This window comes from Chiloscyllium plagiosum, unplaced genomic scaffold (assembly GCF_037043375.1).
Source record: "Chiloscyllium plagiosum isolate Xiang-an unplaced genomic scaffold, Cpla_swu_hap1 HiC_scaffold_49, whole genome shotgun sequence".
Classification (NCBI taxonomy): Eukaryota; Metazoa; Chordata; class Chondrichthyes; order Orectolobiformes; family Hemiscylliidae; genus Chiloscyllium; species Chiloscyllium plagiosum.
In genome coordinates, this window is record NW_028270187.1 from 11,064,653 (window position 1) to 11,084,229 (window position 19,577).

General features: G+C 43.0%; 1 protein-coding gene and 2 long non-coding RNA genes across 4 annotated transcripts in view; 1 reads left to right on the forward strand and 2 right to left on the reverse strand.

The window, feature by feature from the left end:
* Positions 1 to 1,228: 1,228 nt before the first annotated feature.
* Positions 1,229 to 10,591, reverse strand: LOC148135534 (uncharacterized). The gene is made up of 3 exons (XR_015755024.1): positions 9,895 to 10,591; positions 8,210 to 8,491; positions 1,229 to 4,665 (listed from the first exon to the last, which is right to left on the reverse strand). It is a non-coding gene; the product is annotated as an uncharacterized LOC148135534 (long non-coding RNA).
* Positions 10,592 to 11,829: 1,238 nt separating this feature from the next.
* On the reverse strand, positions 11,830 to 18,230 carry LOC148135535 (uncharacterized). The gene is made up of 2 exons (XR_015755064.1): positions 17,432 to 18,230; positions 11,830 to 14,476 (listed from the first exon to the last, which is right to left on the reverse strand). It is a non-coding gene; the product is annotated as an uncharacterized LOC148135535 (long non-coding RNA).
* Positions 18,231 to 18,329: 99 nt separating this feature from the next.
* LOC148135536 (histone H4) overlaps positions 18,330 to 19,577 on the forward strand; it is a 57,883-nt gene continuing 56,635 nt past the window's right edge. For both annotated transcript variants that reach the window (XR_015755023.1, XM_087984527.1), the window contains exon 1: positions 18,330 to 18,549. The gene's annotated coding sequence lies outside the window, so the exon portion shown is untranslated. The remainder of the gene's footprint in view (positions 18,550 to 19,577) is intronic.

The window sequence follows — 19,577 nt, forward strand, 5'->3', positions numbered from 1 at the left end:
CACATTATTCCTATCCAGATGTGCATAAATCCTATCCCTTACAATTCTCTCTAAGACTTTGCCCACAACAGAAGTGAGACTCACCGGCCTATAGTTACTAGGGTTATCCCTACTCCCCTTTTTGAACAAGGGAACCACATTTGCTATCCTCCAGTCTTCTGGCACTACTCCTGTAGACAAAGAGGACATAAAAATCAAGGCCAATGGCTCTGCAATCTCCTCCCTTGCTTCCCAGAGAATCCTAGGATAAATGCCATCAGGCCCAGGGGACTTATCTATTTTCACCTTTTCCAGGATTTCCACCACCTCTTCTCTACATACCTCAAAGCCATCCATTCTACTTATTTGTGACTCAGTATTCGCATCGACGACAATGCCCTGTTCCTGAGTAAATACTGAAGAAAAGTATTCATTCAGTGTCTCCCCAATCTCTTCCGCCTCCACACGCAACTTCCCACTACTATCTTTGACTGGACCTATTCCTACCCTAGTCATTCTTTTATTCCTAACATACCTATAGAAAGCCTTAGGGTTTTCCTTAATCCTACCGACTAAGGACCTTTCATGTCCCCTCCTTGCTGCTCTTAGCTCTCTCTTCAGGTCCTTCCTGGCTACCCTATAACTCTCAATCGCCCGAATTGAACCTTCACGTCTCATCTTGAGATAGGCCGCCCTCTTCCATTTAACAAGGGATTCCAATTCCTTATTAAACCACGGCTCCCTCGCACGACCCTTTCCTCCCTGCCTGACAGGTACATAATTATCAAGGACACTCAATAGTTGCTCCTTGAACAAGCTCCACATATCATTTACACTCTTGCCTTGGAGTCTACTTTTCCAAGCCACACATCCTAAGTCATGCCTCACCGCATCATAATTTCCCTGACCCCAGCTATAACTCTTGCCCTGTAGTACACACTTATCCCTCTCCATCACGAGAGTAAAAATCACCGAATTATGGTCACTATCCCCAAAGTGCTCACCTACCTCTAATTCTAACACCTGGCCTGGTTCGTTACCCAGAACCAAATCCAGTATGGCCTCACCTCTTGTTGGCCTGTCTACATATTGTGTCAGGAAACTCTCCTGCACACATTGAACAAACACTGACCCATCTAACGAACTTGAGCTATAGCTTTCCCAATCAATATCAGGAAAGTTAAAGTCCCCCATAACAACCACCCTATTACTGTCACTCATCTCCTGAATCACCTTCCCTATCCTTTCTTCAATGATTCTAGGACTATTAGGAGGCCTGTAAAAGACTCCTAACAGGGTGACCTCACCTTTCCTATTCCTAACCTCAGCCCAAACTACCTCAGATGGCAAGTCCTCATCCATCGTCCTTTCCACCACTGTAATACTATCTTTGACAAGCAATGCCACACCTCCCCCTCTTTTACCCCCACCTCTGACCCTACTAAAACATTTAAATCCTGGAACCTGCAACAGCCAATCCTGTCCCTGTTCTCGCCATGTCTCCGTAATAGCCACAACATCGAAGTCCCAGGTACCAACCCACGCTGCAAGTTCACCTACCTTATTTCGTATACTTCTTGCATTGAAGTATACACACTTCAAGCCACTTTCCTGTTTACAGGCACCCTCCTTGGAAATTGATGCCATGTTCCTAACCTCCCTACACTCCAGGCCCTGCACCCTGAAGCTACAATCTGGGTTCCCATGCCCCTGCAGAGTTAGTTTAAACCCCCCCCAAGAGCACTAGCAAACCTCCCCCCAAGGATACTGGTGCCCCTCAGGCACTTGCAAAGCACACATTTACAGAACGGTCTCTGGGCCCACAGTTAACAATCAATTTCTCAGAAATATATCAATCCCACGGTCAAGACAGACATTTTCAATCCGAGACACAAAAAAAAAACGCTTTAAATGGGGACTTTTTTCATCTCTCTCCAACTCCGTGCAGTTGAGAACCAGTTCCGTCAACCCAAACCTAGAAAACACTCACATTCTTAGAATGCCTAGTGTAGAATTAGTTGAAACTTTATTGCTGGAACAGCACAGCAGGTCAGGCAGCATCCAGGGAACAGGAGATTCGACGTTTCGGGCACAGGCCCTTCTTCAGGAATGATTCCTGTCTGCACTCCTCTTCCCACTCCCTGTCAATATCTATATAGATATTGACAATCAGTCGATAAAGTTCACATTCCCAACAATTACTGCAGAACTGATGCATAAGAGAATGTCCTAGTATAGGCACAATAGGCTGAATGGTCTGCTTCTGAGATGTACCATATCAGTGATTCAGATTTTGGTGAGAAAGGAGATGACATGCTGTTGTGTTGCATATGGTCTAAAAAATATCATACAGAAATGAACTGACATGCAGAATAAAACTCTTTCACAAAAAAACACCAACAATGTCTGGGTACAAATTAAAACTAAATGTCTCAGTGATACCACAGATTCCAGACTCTCTCCCCAAACAGGAAATGTGTGACCATGATTCAAAATGGTTCTCAGATCAAAGCAATTTCCCTTCTGCCATCACCCTCACTCCCCCATCCACCCCGACAGACTGACAGTCAACTAAAAGAAAATCACAAAGTGCAGAAAAGATTAAGACCCAGTCTCAGCACTCTCATAACAACTATCACAGAATGTATCACACAGACACAGAGAATATTACTAGCTTCCACTTTGACACACAAGAGTAGAAACTGACAAGTGCAGGTTGATAACTACACACTCATTCATGTTGCAGAAACAGACAAACAAAAGATGACGACACAGTTAATGTGATGCAAATGGATGACTATCACTCTCTGTCGGTCAGTTTCTGTTAACTTAAGTCAGTCACACAGTCGCATTGCAGTAACTGTCAGGGACAGATTAATAACTATACTCGAATTCACAAAACTAAAACTGACAGGAACAGAATTATAACTACACTCCCAGTTTCACACAGCGTAAGCTGACAAGTACACTGACAACGACACGCATATTCACAGAGCAGAACCTCACAGGTACATGTTAGTAACTGCAGTGTTCACATTCATTAAAGGGGATCTGATAGGTAGAAATCTATATTTGAATTCACGTATTGACAAGGCAGAGATTGAGGAGCATAGATTGGTAACTGCATTCACATATTGATATAGGAAAAATTGACAAGTACAGATTAATATTGACAGGATCAATTCACAGAAGGAACAGACTGGTAAACACACATTCACATAGGGGAAATGGACAGGTAGAGATTGATAGTTATATGCATATAAAAGGAACTGACAAGTACACATTGATAACTACATTGATTATATAAATGATTAGGAATTGGTGTTGAAGATATAATCTCTAAATTTGCAGTTGATACTACCCAGAGAGATGAATGATTGGGAGGATGATGCTGAGTGACTTCACAGGGAGATTGACAATTTGGCCAAATGATCAGAAATCTGGCAGATGAATTCCAATGCAGAGAAATGTGAGGTAATGCATTTTGCTACCTGAAACACAGAGCAACAATGCAGGGTCAATGGTACGTCTTTGAAGGTAGCACTGGAACAGAGGGACCTCGGGGTTCACGTGTATCGTTCTCTGAAGTTGGCCAGGCAAGCTGAAACCATTGTGAAGAAGGCTGATAGGATCCTAGTGGTTATAAATAAATAGAAGCATCGAGTATAAAACTGAGGAAGTAATGCTACATTTCTACAAATCATTGGTCAGATCACAGCTGTGTTCAGTAATGGGCACTTTATTTAAGGAAGGAACTTCAAGCTCTGGAGAGCATTCACTGAAGATTTACTAGAATGATAGCAGGAATGAAGAATTTTACATAGCAGGAAGGATTAGTGATATCAGGCTCCTTTTCCTTGGAGCACAGAAGATTAAGAGAAGAGCCTTATGGAGGTGTTCAAAATTATGAAGAATTTTGGTAGGGGAAAGAAGAATATTTTGTTACCACTAGTTAGCATGTTCAGTAACTAGGGGTCACAATTTCACGATTGTCAGCAAGAGAGCGAGGAGTGAGTTGAGGAGAAATGTCTTTACTCAGAATTGTTAGGATTTTGGATTGCACAGCCTGGGATCATGATGGAGCTAGATTCCATGTGAGGTATGAAAAGAGAGTTGGATGTGTATTGACAGTCATGAAGTTAGAGGGCAATGAAGATAGGGCAGGAAAGCAAGTTATTTCCACCACAATTTCAAGAAAAGATGGAGAATGCATTCAATTCATTGGCTCCTCTGCCTGGACCCATTTGCCAGGAAATCAAATGGATGCTAAAGTTAGGAGTGAACAGCATAAAACTTAAAATCTCTGCCATCAATAGTTAGATTGTACTACAGTGGGATAAACTGACACATTGAGGGTTGGGAGAGACACAATTATTCAGATGGTTTCTCAAAACAAGTCCATCTTTGGAACTGACATCTTGCTGAGTGAATTGAGACAAAGCCTAGCCTGGTCGCAGAAGTGTGACATTGCTCTGCCTTCTCTTCCTTATTTGCTGGAAGGTAGGATTGTTATTGATCGATTTGTGAAGCTTCACAGACTTCCTTCTGTGCTGTCTCACGATGTCCATGGATGGCTGGCATAAGCATTTCCCGCTTTCTCTTAACCTGGTCCCTCATCCCTCCTGTATCTGTGTGCCTCAAGGCGGCATATGTGATGCAGGGTGGTTGCTGCTCCACTTGATCAGCCTGAAAACAGGTCAACACAGAAACGTAGCAGATAGGAGCAGGACCAAATTTGGTGGCATTGTTATCTAAGGTTATCTAAGAGTACAATGGAAATTTGATCAACTGGGCCAGTGGGTCAAGGAATGGCAGAAGGAGTTTAATTTAGATAAATATGATGTGTTGCATTTTGGTAAGGCAAACCATGGCACGAGTTGTACTGTTAATAGCACAAGTCTGGGCAGTGTTTCCAAACAAAAAGACCTCCAAACAAAAAGTTCCTTGAATGTGCATTGCAGCTAGACACTCTGGTGAAGGTGGGTTTTGGCATGCTTGCCTTCACTGGTCAGAACACTGACGACAGAAGTTGGTGCATCATGTTTCAATTGTACAGGATATAGTGAGGCCACTTTTAGAATACTGCGCACAGTTCTGGTCAACTTGATGTCGAAAGGATGTTCTTAAGCTTGAATGGGTACAGAAAAGATTTACAAAGATGTGACCACAACTACAGGGTTTGAGTTATAAGAAAAAGCTGCATAAGTTGGGAGCTCTTCTCCCCTGGAACATCAGAGGCTGAGAGGTGGCCTTATAGAGGTCACAAAGGGCAAAGAAAAGGTAAATACGTATGGTCTTTTCCCCAAGGTAGGCGTGTCCAAAACTAGTGGGCATAGGTTAAAGGTGAGAGGTGAAAGATTCAAAGAGATCTGAGAGGCAAACCTATCACACAGAGGGCAGTGTGTATATGGAATGAGCTGCCAGAGGAAGTGGTAGAGGCAGGTACAATTACAACATTTCAAAGACATTGGGAAAGGTACATGGATAAGAAAAGTTTAGAGATATATGCGCCAAATGCAGACAAACGGGACTCGTTGCATTTGGGAAAACTAGTCGCCATGGGCGAGTTGGGCTGAAAGGCCTATTTCTGTGCTGTATGATTCTATGAAAATGGATGAGAATAACAAACTTTGTCTGAAAGACAGAGTGTACAGGAGGAACTATAAATATCTGGGGTCATTATACAGACCAATTTCTCTTGGCAAATCACATGATTTGAACAAGCCAAAACTTGACCCTGACAAAGGGTATTTCTCTGTATTTTAAACAGGATGTGGCCATTTCTGCCAAGGTGGGAAGTGGATGCCATACCTAAATGACTGGTTAGCAAGGTTAGATCTCACGGAATACAGGGAGAACTAGCCAATTGGATAAAGAACTGGCTCAAAGGTAGAAAACAGAGAGTGGTGGTGGAGGGTTATTTTTCAGACTGGAGGCCTGTGACCAGTGGAGTGCCACAAGGATCGTTGCTGGGTCCTCTACTTTTTGTCATTTACATAAATGATTTGAATGCGAGCATAAGAGGTCCAGTTAGTAAGTTTGCAGATGACACCAAAATTGAAGGTGTAGTGGACAGCGAAGAAGGTTACCTCAGATTACAATAGGATCTTGACCAGATGGGACAATGAGCTGAGAAGTGGCAGATGGAGGTTAATTCAGATAAATGCGAGGTGCTGCATTTTGGGAAAGCAAATCTTAGCAGGACTTATACATTCAATGGTAAGGTCCTCGTGAGTGTTGCTGAGCAAGGAGACCTTGGAGTGCAGGTTCATAGTTCCTTGAAAGTGGAGTCGCAGACAGACAGGATAGTGAAGAAGACGTTTGGTATGCTTTCCATTATTGGTCAGAGTATTGAGTATAGAAGTTGGGAGGTCATGTTGCAGCTGTCCAGGACATTGATTAGGTCACTGTTGGAATATTGCATGCAATTCTGGTCTCCTTCCTATCAGAAGGATTTGAAAGGGTTCAGAAAAGCTTTACAAGGATGTTGCCAGGGTTGGAGGATTTGTTCAATCGGGAGAGGCTGAACAGGCTGGAGCTGTTTTCCCTGGTGCATATAGAGGATATAGAGGTTTACAAAATTATGAGGGGCATGGATAGGATAAATAGACAAATTCTTTTCCATGGGGTCGGGGAGTCCAGAACTAAAGAGTATAGGTTTAGGGTGAAGGGGGAAAGATATAAAAGAGACCTGAGGGGCAATATTTACACACAGAGGGTAGTACGTGTACGGAATGAGCTGCCAGAGGAAGTGGTGGACCCTGGTACAATAACAACATTGAATGGGTATCTGAATAGGAAGGGTTTGGAGGGATATCGGCTCGCCGTAGGAATAGATTGGGTCGGCGTGGATGGATTGGACCAAAGGGTCTGTTTCCATGCTGTACATCTCTGACTCTGTGACTCAATTGACTCTGGGACCCTGGTGCGGTGAGGCAGCAATGCTAACCACTGAGCCACTGTGTCGCTTATTGTTTTTTTGATTATAGATGACTCCGAAACAGATAGCAGTTTGGTGTACTTAGTTTTCACCATCTCAAAACTAAAATCCAGCCACTTTTGAACATCACATGGAGTGAAGGTCTGTTTCCTGTTCCCCTGACAACACCCGTTCATTTGGAGGATAACCTTCGTGTCTGTAAAGTTCACACCAAACCCTCACCATCGCAGTGACATCACTGTTGCTGTGCAGCCTCTCATTAACAACATCCCACCAATCCAACCCAGAATATTTGATGCTGAACTCAAAAGAGCACTCTGCATCCACACTGTAAATTATTGTCCCTCATTTTCACTGCCTACATATAATTGAGGCAAAGCTTCCGTGTCATCCATCTGTCAGTGGCAACTGGGCCATTCACAGAGAAACATCGAAAATACCATTGGGAGGAGGCCATTCGGCCCCTCCAGCCTGCTCCGCCCATTCAATGGGATCATGGCTGGTCACCCAACTTCATCCTGTGCCTCCCCGCACTCTCCCTTTAGCCCCAAAGAACTCAATCCAATTCTTTCCTGAACAATATTCAGTGTACTGGCCCTGACTGCTTTCTGTGACAGAGAACTCCACAGGCTCCCCACTCTCTGGGTAAAGACATTTCTCCCCATCTCAGTCTTGTCAAGTCTCCTTTAGACAATGTCACCCTGGTTCTGGATTCTCCACCTGGTCACCAGGAACACCCTCCCTGTGTTTACTCTGTCTCGTCCTTGTTCAAATTTAATAGATTTCTGTGAGATTCCACCTTAATTCTTCTCAACTCCAGTGAATATCATCCTAACCAATCCAATCTGTCTCCACCAGTCAGTCCTGCTATCCCAGGAATCACTCTGGGAAACCTTTGCTGCACTCCCTCCATAGGAACAATGTCCTTTCTCAGATAAGTAGACCCCAAACTGCACACACAGTTCTCCACCCTGTCCAATTGTCGCAAGCCATCCCTGCTCCTGGACTTTAATCGTCTCACTGTGAAGGTCTCCCTTATCTGAGCAAGGATGTTACACACACACACTCTCTCTCTCCTCACACAGCTGCTGCCAGACCTACTGAGTTTTTTCAGCCCTTTGTGTTTATAACCTGCAACATTAACTCTGTCTGTCTGTCTCTCTCCCTCTCCCCACAGATGCTGCGAGACGGAGTGTCTGAGGCAATTTTGTTTTAAAGAGTGTTCATGTCAAGTCTTTAGTAGAACCCCAGTGAAGAATGAGCACAGATCATGGATGAAGAATGGATTACCTGGCATCGTGAGGTTGATGAATTTACTGGTCACTTGTTGATCAAGAGACACTTTCCAGTCCCAGCTTTGGTGCTGGGACTGGAAAGATTGAATGGCCAGCTCTGTCCTGTCGGAGCTCGAGTTGTAATTCCCACTGGCATTGTTTAAGGCTTTCTGTTGAAAGTACCGTTGAAAGTAAGGTCCAGTACCTTGGCTCAGTACACACTCTAGAACGAGATGACTGCCAATCAGGATCTCCCTTTTATTGGCTCTGGGGGTAAAGAAATTCCCAGCAACAGGAACTGGAACAAAACAAGACAAAGAAGAAATAAAAGATCAGACGCTGAAATTGTCTCTTTTTTCACAGATGTTGTTATCTTTGATGACAGGATAGTAATTGATGGAAAGGAGAAATAAAACAAGCAAGATTTCACATCATTGCAAGGTCTCCCTATGTTGTAAAATCTATACTTCAAAAGGTTTGTGTTAAGTATGGATGGCCAAATCATCCAACCATTGCCAGTTGATGTTCAATGGTGTTACCGTCACTGTCCCCACCCCCACTATCAACATCCTGAGGGTTACCGTCACTGTCCCCATCCCCACTATTAACGTCCCGAGGGTTATTGTCACTGTCCCCACCCCCATCTCAATGTCAACATCCTGTGGGTTACCATCACTAACCCCAACCCTACACTACGATGAACATCTTTGGTGTTACCATCAGCCTCCCTAAGCTCCTACCTTTCTCTGATGGATTGCTTAACAAGTAATTGTAGACTCAGGTCTACAGCACAGATCTTCGGCCAACTGAATCCATACCAGTCAAAAGCAACCAATTCTCTAATACAACTTTCCCAGTCATCGGGTCATACAGCATGGAAATAGACCCATCGGCCCAACGCGTCCATGCTGACCAGGCCTCACTGACAAAACTAGTCCCATTTGTTTGCCTTTGGCCCATATCCATCTGAATCTTTCCTATTCGTGTATCTTTCCAAATCTCTTTTAGAGGTTATTATTGTACCCACTCCTACCACTTCCTCTGGCAGCTCATTCCAAACAGGCACCATCTGTGTGAAGAAGTACCCCCTCTGGTCGCTTTTAAATCTTTCCCCTCTCACCTTATACCAACGCCCTCTAGTTTTGGACTCCCCTGTCCTGCAGAAAAAAACCTTGGCTATTCACCATATTCAAGCCCCTATTTCTGCAGGAAAATTCAAGTGAAACTTCAAGGACCACTTAATCTCACTCTAGCATTGGCATCACAAGTGCACATCTAAATCCTTCTTCAATGTGATGAGGATTTCTGCCTCTCTCACCCTTCTAGGCAGTGAGTTCCAGATTCCCCACCACCCTCTGGGTGAAAATGTTTGCCGCCACATCCCTCTCTAAACCTCTTGCCCTTTACTTTCAACGTATGCCCCTCCCCCAGTCATTGATCCCTCCATCAAAGGGGGAAAAGTTTCTTCCTCTCTACCCTATCTACACCCCTCTTCATTTTATACATCTCAGTCATGTCACCACACTCTCAATCTCCTCTGCTCTCAGGAAAACAACTACAGTCTGTCCAATCTCTCTCTCCATCACCGAAACTCTCCAGTTCCCAAGGAAACATCCTGGTAAACTTCCCTCTGCATGCTCCCCCAGTGCTATCACATTCCTCTGATAATGTTGATTTGTATACAAATGCTTAAAAACTCACCGATCACTGAAATGGCGATATATCTGCTGTTCAGGAGAGACCCTGCCTGCTGGTTAGAAACAGCACAGTGCTAATTGCCCTCTTGACTTTTGCTGATGTTGATGATTGTGTGTACGGTTCTGCAGTGGTTGGAGTATTCCCAGTAAATCTCCTCACCATTTTTACAGAAAATATATTGAATTGGGGTCGAACCTAGCGGTTTAACGAGGTGATGTCTCCCTCCATTACCTAATTTCCAGGTGGGCATTCAGCTCTAGGACTGACACAGGGATGCCTGTGATTAAACTAAACTGTTAGGCACTTTTCTAAGGCAGGAACTGTTGTTGTGTTTAACAACAAACGGTACTCCGACTAGAGTCAGGGAGAGACAGAGGGTCATAGAGAGGCAGGGAAAAACAGAGAGAGACAAAGGGACAGAACGTTATAAAGAAACAGTGATAGAGAGTCAGAGAGAAACACAAGATCACAGAGTCATCGACATTAATCAACATCGAGAGTTAAAGCAAGTCATGGACAGTCAAACAGTTACAGAGATAGATGTATAGAGAGAGAGGGAAACGGAAAGAGACCTCACGGTTTGTACAAAGTGCCTCACTGGGACGGGGAATCTCTCCTGTCCCCCTCCACCCCCTAATAACCACCATCCTGACCCTCGGGAACGGGACATGTTGACACAGTCCGCTCTCCCTCGGCGCTTTTCCTTCCCGCGTGGCCCCGGCGCCATTTTAGCTTCAGGCCCCGCGCGAGATGGCGGTTAACGGCCGCCTCGTGCCCCAAGTGACCGTTAGCAGCTGCTTCAGGGGAAAGACTCTTTAAAGGGACAACCCTTTCAGGAGAGAGAAACAACAGGGCCGGCTCCGGGACTCGCCAAACTCAATAATAATGACAAATACACACAGACAGAGAGGTGGGAGTGAACAAGAAATTGTGCGACGGCATATCAAGACCAAAGGCCACTCTCCCGAAGGACGGCTGCCCAGAACTCGAAACGTTGACAGATGCTGCCAGGCCTGAAGCACAAACAAGGTCCTCGGGGGGTGAGTCCGAGTTCAGGATCCTATTAAAGTTTGGTTGGCAGATGGATGACAGTGTGGGAGGGTATGCAATGGGATTAGAAAAGTAGAGGCGGAGACTGTTTCCTAAATGGGGAAAGGTTTCGGAAATCTGAAGCACCAAGGGACTTGGGAGTCCGAGTTCAGGATTCTCTTCAGGTTAACAGGCAGGTTCAGTTGGCAGTTAGGAAGGCAAATGTAATAAAGAACAAAGAAAATTGATAGCCCAATGTGGGATATAGGTGAATTAATGTTATTTCTGCAATTATAAGTTCTGATACAGAGTAAATGAATTCACATTAGTTTGGGATTGTTTCGGACGAGAGCTGATTTAGAAAGAATGAGGAAATATATAATCCGTTTAAAATGATATGTCAGCATGAGACGTGATTACAAAACAATGGTAGAAATACAGGCACTAGATAAAATGCTGTGAAGAGAGGCCTGTATAAACATCTGTTTTCCCACTTGTGTGGGGACACAGGAACAAACCCTAATTAAAGAGGTCATAAAGGTCAGAGTGGACTGCGGAGAGGAATAAATGCTAATAAAGAAAGGATATGCCGAGCGGTGACCTGCAGTGAGATGACGTCAAACAACCTTATGGGGGCCAGAGATAGGCATTTGTCACGGACAAGGCCGGATAAACAGAAATTGTGGGATCAGTCTTGAGGAAATGAGTGACGTAAGCGGAGGAGAGGGCAAACATTGAAATAAGAAAAAAATATGGGGATTCAAATTGTATAAATTTCGAGAGTTTGTTGGATTTGGTGTGTATTTGTCATTGCCTTACCTGGCATTAGACATTGCACCCACTTGCAAGTGTACAAATTGTGAGAAACAAAAGCTCACTCACTTTAATAATTTCAGTCCGAGACAAATATCTGAATCCGCCATTTATTTATACACCTACAGGTGGGTGCTTTGTCTCATTACCAGGTAAGGTAATGACAAAATACACACTAAATCCAACAAACTCTCGAAATTTATACAGTTTGAATCCCCATATTTTTCCTTATTCCATTGTCTGTTCCCTGCTTCGCTTACGTCACTCATTTCCTTAAGACTGATCATAAAACTTCTGTTTATCCTGTCTTGTCCGTGACAAACTCTTATCTCTGACTCCCATAAGGGTGTTTGACGTCAGTCTACCGTAGGTTATTGATTAGGCATATCTTTTCTTCTATCAGCATCTATTTCCATCCAGAGGCCACTTTGACCTCTTTGATTAGGGTTAGTTCCTGTGTCTTGAGGAGGGGAAACAGATGCTTTCCTGTTTGCCCATATATCCACCATTGTTCTGTATTCATGTCTCATGCTTTCTTTTTGCTGAATATGCATTTTCTCATTCCTATTCTGTATCAGAATTTATACTTGCAGAAATAACATTAATTCATTTATATCCCACAATTTCCCCTTTTTTCTTTTCATTACAATCTGTTATCTTCTGCATTTTTGTCTCTTTCTTTTTTTTTTTAACACCGTTCCCAAAATTCGCAAGCATCATTTCAGAGATTTCATCCATCTTAGTCTCACTCATCTCCTTATTATTTAGTTGATAAAGTTCCTCTGTCTGATTCCCCTCAGGGGCATTCGTTTCATCACGGCTGTTTCAATCAGCCTCTGGGTGAGCCTTCGTATACAGGGTATGACACAACAGCCAATGGCCACCAATACCCCGACTACTACTATCAGGGAAGTAAGGATAGAAACCACCACCCCCTTTCTCTGCTAAAATCATATCAAGGGCTATTCTATTTTTCCATGCCATCCTACTTGTCGCATCAAGCTGTTCTGATATTCCTTTAACCGCCTCTCTTGTATAATTTATAAATCGCTGTTGATTATAAAAAATGTAATTTATCCAGTCTACATTTTTATTAATTGTTACCCACCAAAAGAGAGCTGACTCAAAGCCTGCTGCAATCTGGTTACGAGCTTTGAATTCAGGTACTCCCCTAGGGACTCCTACCGAATCAAGATAAATCCTGTCATCAAAAGAAGTATCTAACAGTAATCTCTTACCCCTTCCCTTTTTCCCTACTATCTTTTCCTTCTCAAATTCCAAGGTAAATGGAATTGCCAATTGTACAATTGCACACATCCCTCTCCAATCCGGAGGTAGGGTGGGTCTCAATATTTTCCTCCACAGTACCACCACAGATCCGCTCGGGGAACCTTTAATGCTGAGTAGTTCCCTCCCTTCTCCGTTTCGGTAACATTCTTAATCTCTGTACATACTTTCAGCTCCCCCAAATGTCTCGACCGACTCGTACCTCGCCTGTGCACACATGACGTGTGATTTCCAACTGTGGCGGAAAATGTGGGGGGAACTTTTGCATCTTTCTCCTCCAAGGGAGGGAACATCAGAGATAGGGAGGTACAATTCCTATCATTCCATGCAGTCTCATCCTGGTACAGGGCTATCATACATTTCATGCCCTTCCTGTCTCGCTTCCACCCGAGCGGAAAGGGAACCACCTGGGCCACTGGCCTACCGGAGGCACATGCATAGCAATTGCTTTTGTTCAGACTTTTTACAGTATACTTTACCCATTCAACCCAGGCATTTGCATCCCCTTACCCAGTCTCTATCTCGATGGTCTGTTTCAAATCCTTTACCTCTATAATTTTTACTACTGTAGGATCATTGGGAGGGGTGAAAGGTTGTATCTCATTACCCAGTAATTCTACCCATTTTTCCCTGTCCTTTGCTAATTCGAAAACAACAGCCCAAAAACTCCTTCCCATTTGCTTTCATTTCAATCCCAAATGTTTCATTTAATTGTACCTCATAAGTGCCACCTCCCAAAACTGCTTCGTGCCATGTGGTTTTTCTTATCGTTAAATATATGGGGTTACACTTTTTATCGGGACAATTGGTGCTGGTCGAAAGGGGGCCCGGTGTATTGTGACAAGACCATTATACCAGGTACCATCCCCGAGGCCATCCCCATAGGACTTAAGATGTATCTCTGAGTTGCGGTATTGTCTCTGATTAGCTACATTCCCACAATTTACTAAGCTACATATCAGTGTCTATTACTTGTGGATTATCAGACTCAGGAACCATTAATAATACATATGAAAATGATATGTGACAAAATCCTAATACCAAGAGGGCTAGCATCATTACTCTAAGCATTCCCAGTATTCTGATCATTATGCTAAAACACAAAAAGGCTTAATATACAATTTTACAGAAATAATCCCGCGCTCGCGTCGCCACTGTATAGTCAATTACTCAAAGTCTCTTTAGTCTGAGTTTGAGCGGGTCTTGCATTGATTCGGCCGTCCAGACTTCTTCCTCAACTGGAGGGTCCACTGGCCCTTTGATCCGAGTGTAATGAGTCCAGCCTTTCTCCGCCGTCCTTATTGCCGTTTCGGTAGTCAAAAGAGCCTGATATGGCCCTTCCCAGTCCGGCTGCAATTTAGTCTCTGTCCATGATTTTACTAAAATCCAATCACCCGGCCGGATGGGGTGAACAGCAAATTCAAGGGGCGGAGTCTGTGCCAATAGACACGGTTTTCTGAGGAAAGATAAAGAGGAGGACAAGCCCAGTATATACTTCTTTAAAAACAAATCTTTAGTTTCGGGAATTGGCAATTCTCCCTGCGTTCCCAGATAAGGTAATTCAAATAAGATTTCATAGGGGGATAGTACCAAATCTTTCCTCCGCCAAGGGACAAGCCCAAAAGGCATCCTTTAAATCTATCACACTAAACCATTTGTGATCATGAGGGATCTTACTTAATAACGTGTAGGGGTTTGGCACCACTGGGTGCCTGACCTGTACTATTCGATTTAATGTTCTCAAATCCTGCACCAATCGATAAGTTCCATCAGATTTCCACACTGGTATAATTGGGGTATTATAAGGAGACATACATGGCTCCAACAAACCATCTCTAATCAGTCCCTCAATTACTGGCTGCAGTCCCCGTTTACCTTCTATGGAAATAGGATATTGTCGTTCACAGACAACGTCCCCTTTCCATTTTAAATTTATTAAAAGGGGAGGGATCTGTAGTTTTCCACGATTCCCTTCTCTAGCCCATACTATAGGGTCTATCTTTCTCTCTGCATCCTCTGTCAATATTGCCAGTTGTACAACTAATTCTTTTTCCTGAATTTCAATCTCCAGTCCTAAAAGGATAATTAGGTCTCTCCCCAGTAAGTTACTTCCTATATCAGGGATATACAGCAGTTCCCCTGTAACCCTACCTTTAGGACCTTCTATCATCATAGGTTCAAATACTGGAACAGTAAATCCTTCCCCTTTCACCCCTGAAACAGTAATTGACCGTGTTAACATTTCTACTTTCTTTGGTTTAAAATTCAGCGATGACCGTGCTGCCCCGTATCTACTAGGGAGATTACCTCCTCCCTACAAGGTCCCACCTTCAAGTTTATCAAGGGTTCCTGGTGGGCCCCTGAGGGCAGGAACCCCTGACACCCCTATTCTTCATCATAATTCATAAGCGGAATTGCCTTTTCTTCCCTTTGTAGATCAGGATACTCCCGCTTAAAGTATCTTTCCACAATAATAGCATCCTGCCTGTAGCGACTTCCATCTCTGCCCCTGTCGCTCAAACCCTCTATCAAATGTTCCCCCTTGTCCTCTCCCTCTTTCCAAACACTTTCTGTGCCTCTCTCATCAATTCATCTAACGATTTTTCACTCCATCCTTCTATCTTCTGTATCTTTCTCTGTATGTCTGGCCATGCTCTTGTCACAAAATGTACTTTCAAAAGACCCTGTGCCACTGGGTCCTCAGGGTTCATTCCAGAGTAGTTCCGCATTGAGTCCCTTAATCTTTGCAAGAAAGCTGAGGGAGTCTCCTCTTTCTCCTGTCTAATTTCAAAGGCTTTAATCAAATTCTGTGACTTCGGAACTGCCTCTCTTATTCCTTTTAGAATCAAGTCTTTCAATTCCCTCATTTCTTCTCTATGCTCTGGGTTTTGGTTTTCCCACTGGGGGTCTCTGAGGGGAAACTTCACCTCTCCCTGTCCAGCATCCCCATCTCCAATCGGGTGTTCCCTGTCCCATATTTTAATGGCCGCTCCTCGTACAAGTCCCCTTTCCTCCCCAGTAAATAATATATTCAAAATAGACATTAATTCAGCCCAGGTATACAGACTGGGCCCCAGAAATTGATCAATTTGTTCAGACAACCCCACCGGACCCTCAACCAGGACCTCCATTTCCTTTTTAAATGTTCCGACCTCCCCACTGGTGAGGGGGGCACTTACAAACCCAATCTCTTTGTCCCCTATGGGTACCTCCCAAAGGGGATAAGTCGTTACGTTTTTCCCCTTTTTCTTTTTTTAAAGAAATATTGCAATATTTCTAGCTCCCCATAAATTCAAACACCAATGCATCAATTCATGCTTGACTAACCTTCAAAGCCTGTTCCTAACTTATAAATATATTTATATATATTTACGTTCATTTCTTCAGTATTTAATAGTTAAAATGCAAAATGCATACAGTTCCCAATTTTGCAATTCACTGTAATTACCCAGTTTTAGTCCTTTAATTTAGATCCAGAATTAGTTTTCTTAAATAGTCCTGACCAATCATTGCTCAATTACAATACTATAGGTCGTAAAATAATCTGAGCTTGCCTTAAAAGAATTTGTCTACTCAAGTTTTTAAAAAAAACTTCTAATGCATGAACAATGGCTGAATCCAAGGTCACAGACATTAACCATAGAATTTTGCTTTTACTACAATCTAATGTTGAACTGAAACTTCAACTGTCCTCCATAAATCGTTGTTATGTAAAGATAAAAGAGATTAGTTAGAAACTGATAGTAAGGCAGTCATGATCTGTAAAAAGAACAGAAGTTATCATTCCTTTTTTTTTCTTCATAATCACAATAGAATCCTTAACCTTAAAAGAAATCATGTTAAGTTTCCATAACAAAATCAGATTCAAAACAGTCCTGGAACACAAGCTCCAGGGAATAAAACACAAACATTCAATCACCAACAAACAAATGTTCACTCAAACCAAATCAGAAAGGGTTAAACTTCCTACCAGCTGTACAGCTCTTTTCATTCTCTCTCTCTCTCACACACTCTCTCTCTCTCTCTCTCTCTCTCTCTCTCTCTCGCACATTGACATATAAACTCAGATATTCACAAACCCAGTCTTCGTCCGATCTGTACTTTGGCCAGAAGACAGCGGGACGAAGAATGGAGTCCTTAGTCCATACAAAGCAACAATATTCAATTATCTTTCTCCCTTGTACAAGTATTATTTTGCCAATTTCCACAACATCCTGCCCAAAGGACTTTCCGGAGGAATGTTGTAAGGGACCCCGCCTCCATTTCCATTGTCTTTTCCTTACTTTGTTTCCCCGGAGGCTTTTTTCTTACCCAAAGCGCAAGCCATATTGAGTTCCTTCGTTAGTCCCTTATTAACTACTAAAACTCAATCCCGGCCACCAAGGCAATACTTAAAAGTCAATTTTCTTACCTTGGTCTGTGCAGAGTTGCCTGGCCCCTTTTGTCACCGTATTTTCTATCGAGCTCCTATCACTGTCTGATTCAGATGTCTCTCTTATAGGATTCACATCAGTCACCCAAGGGAGCAGACCAAACCGGGACACGAGACCGTTCCTCAATGGGGAACGGGACGCGTCTTCCCAGTGTCCAAGGCCAGCCACTCCCCCTGGTGATGGAAGAAAATCCCGGACACGAGCCCCCAATTGTGAGAAAAAAAAGCTCACTCACTTTAATAATTTCAGTCCGAGACAAATATCTGAATCCGCCATTTATTTATACACCTATAGGTGGGTGCTTTGTCTCATTACCAGGTAAGGTAATGACAAAATACACACTAAATCCAACAAACTCTCGAAATTTATACAGTTTGAATCCCCATATTTTTCCTTATTCCATTGTCTGTTCCCTGCTTCGCTTACGTCACTCATTTCCTTAAGACTGATCACAAAACTTCTGTTTATCCTGTCTTGTCCGTGACAAACTCTTATCTCTGACTCCCATAAGGGTGTTTGACGTCAGTGTACCGTAGGTTATTGATTAGGCATATCTTTTCTTCTATCAGCATCTATTTCCATCCAGAGGCCACTTTGACCTCTTTGATTAGGGTTAGTTCCTGTGTCTTGAGGAGGGGAAACAGATGCTTTCCTGTTTGCCCATATATCCACCATTGTTCTGTATTCATGTCTCATGCTTTCTTTTTGCTGAATATGTATTTTCTCATTCCTATTCTGTATCAGAATTTATACTTGCAGAAATAACATTAATTCATTTATATCCCACACAAATAAACGGCTCTACTGGTTCAAATTTTTGGTCTCGGACTGAAATTATTGAAGAGAGTGAGCTTTTGTTTCTCACAATTGGGGGCTGTCCGGGATTTTCTTCCACCGCCAGGGGGAGTGACTGGCCTTGGACACTGGGAAGACGCGTCCTGTTCCCCATAGAGGAGCGGTCTCGTGTCCCGGTTTGGTCTGCTCCCTTGGGTGACTGGTGTGAATCCTATAAGAGAGACATCTGAATCAGACAGTGATAGGAGGTTGATAGACAATACGGCAAAAAGGGGCCAGGCAACTCTGTGCACAGACCAAGGTAAGAAAATTGACTTTTAAGTATTGCCTTGGTGGCCGGGATTGAGTTTTAGTAGTTAATAAGGGCCTAACGAAGGAACTCAATATGGATTGTGCTGTGGGTGAGGAAAAAGCCTCTGGGAAAACAAAGTAAGGAAAAGGCAATGGAAATGGAGGCGGGGTCCCTTACAACATACTTCCAGAAAGTCCTTTGGGCAGGATGTTGTGGAATTGGCAAAATAATACTTGTACAAGGAAGAAAGATGATTAAATACTGTTGTTTTGTATGGACTAAGGAATCCATTCTTCGTCCCGCTGTCTTCTGGCCAAAGTACAGATCGGACGAAGACTGGGTTTGTAAATATCTGAATTTATGTCAATGTGCGAGAGAGAGAGAGAGAGAGAGAGAGAGAGAGAGAGAGAGAGAGAGAGAGAGAGAGAGAGAGAGAGAGAGAGAGAGAGAGAGAGAGAGAGAGAGAGAGAATGAAAAGAGCTGTACAGCTGGTAGGAAGTTTAACCCTTTCTGATTTGGTTTGAGTGAACATTTGTTTGTTGGTGATTGAATGTTTGTGTTTAATTCCCTGGAGCTTGAGTTCCAGGACTGTTTTGAATCTGATTTTTATTATGGAAACTTAACATGATTTCTTTTAAGGTTAAGGATTCTATCGAGATTATGAAGAAAAAAAAGAATGATAACTTCTGTTCTTTTTACAGATCATGACTGCCTTACGATCAGTTTCTAACTAATCTCTTTTATCTTTACATAAAAGCGATTTATGGAGGACAGTTGAAGTTTCAGTTCAACATTAGATTGTAGTAAAAACAAAATTCTATGGTTAATATCCGTGACCTTGGATTCAGCCATTGTTCATGCATTAGAAGTTTTTTTTTAAAAAAAACTTGAATAGACAAATTCTTTTAAGGCAGCTCTGATTATTTTACGACCCATAGTATTGTAATTGAGCAATGATTGGTCAGGACTATTTAAGAATACTAATTTTGGATTTAAATTACAGGACTAAAACTGGGTAATTACAGTGAATTTCAAAA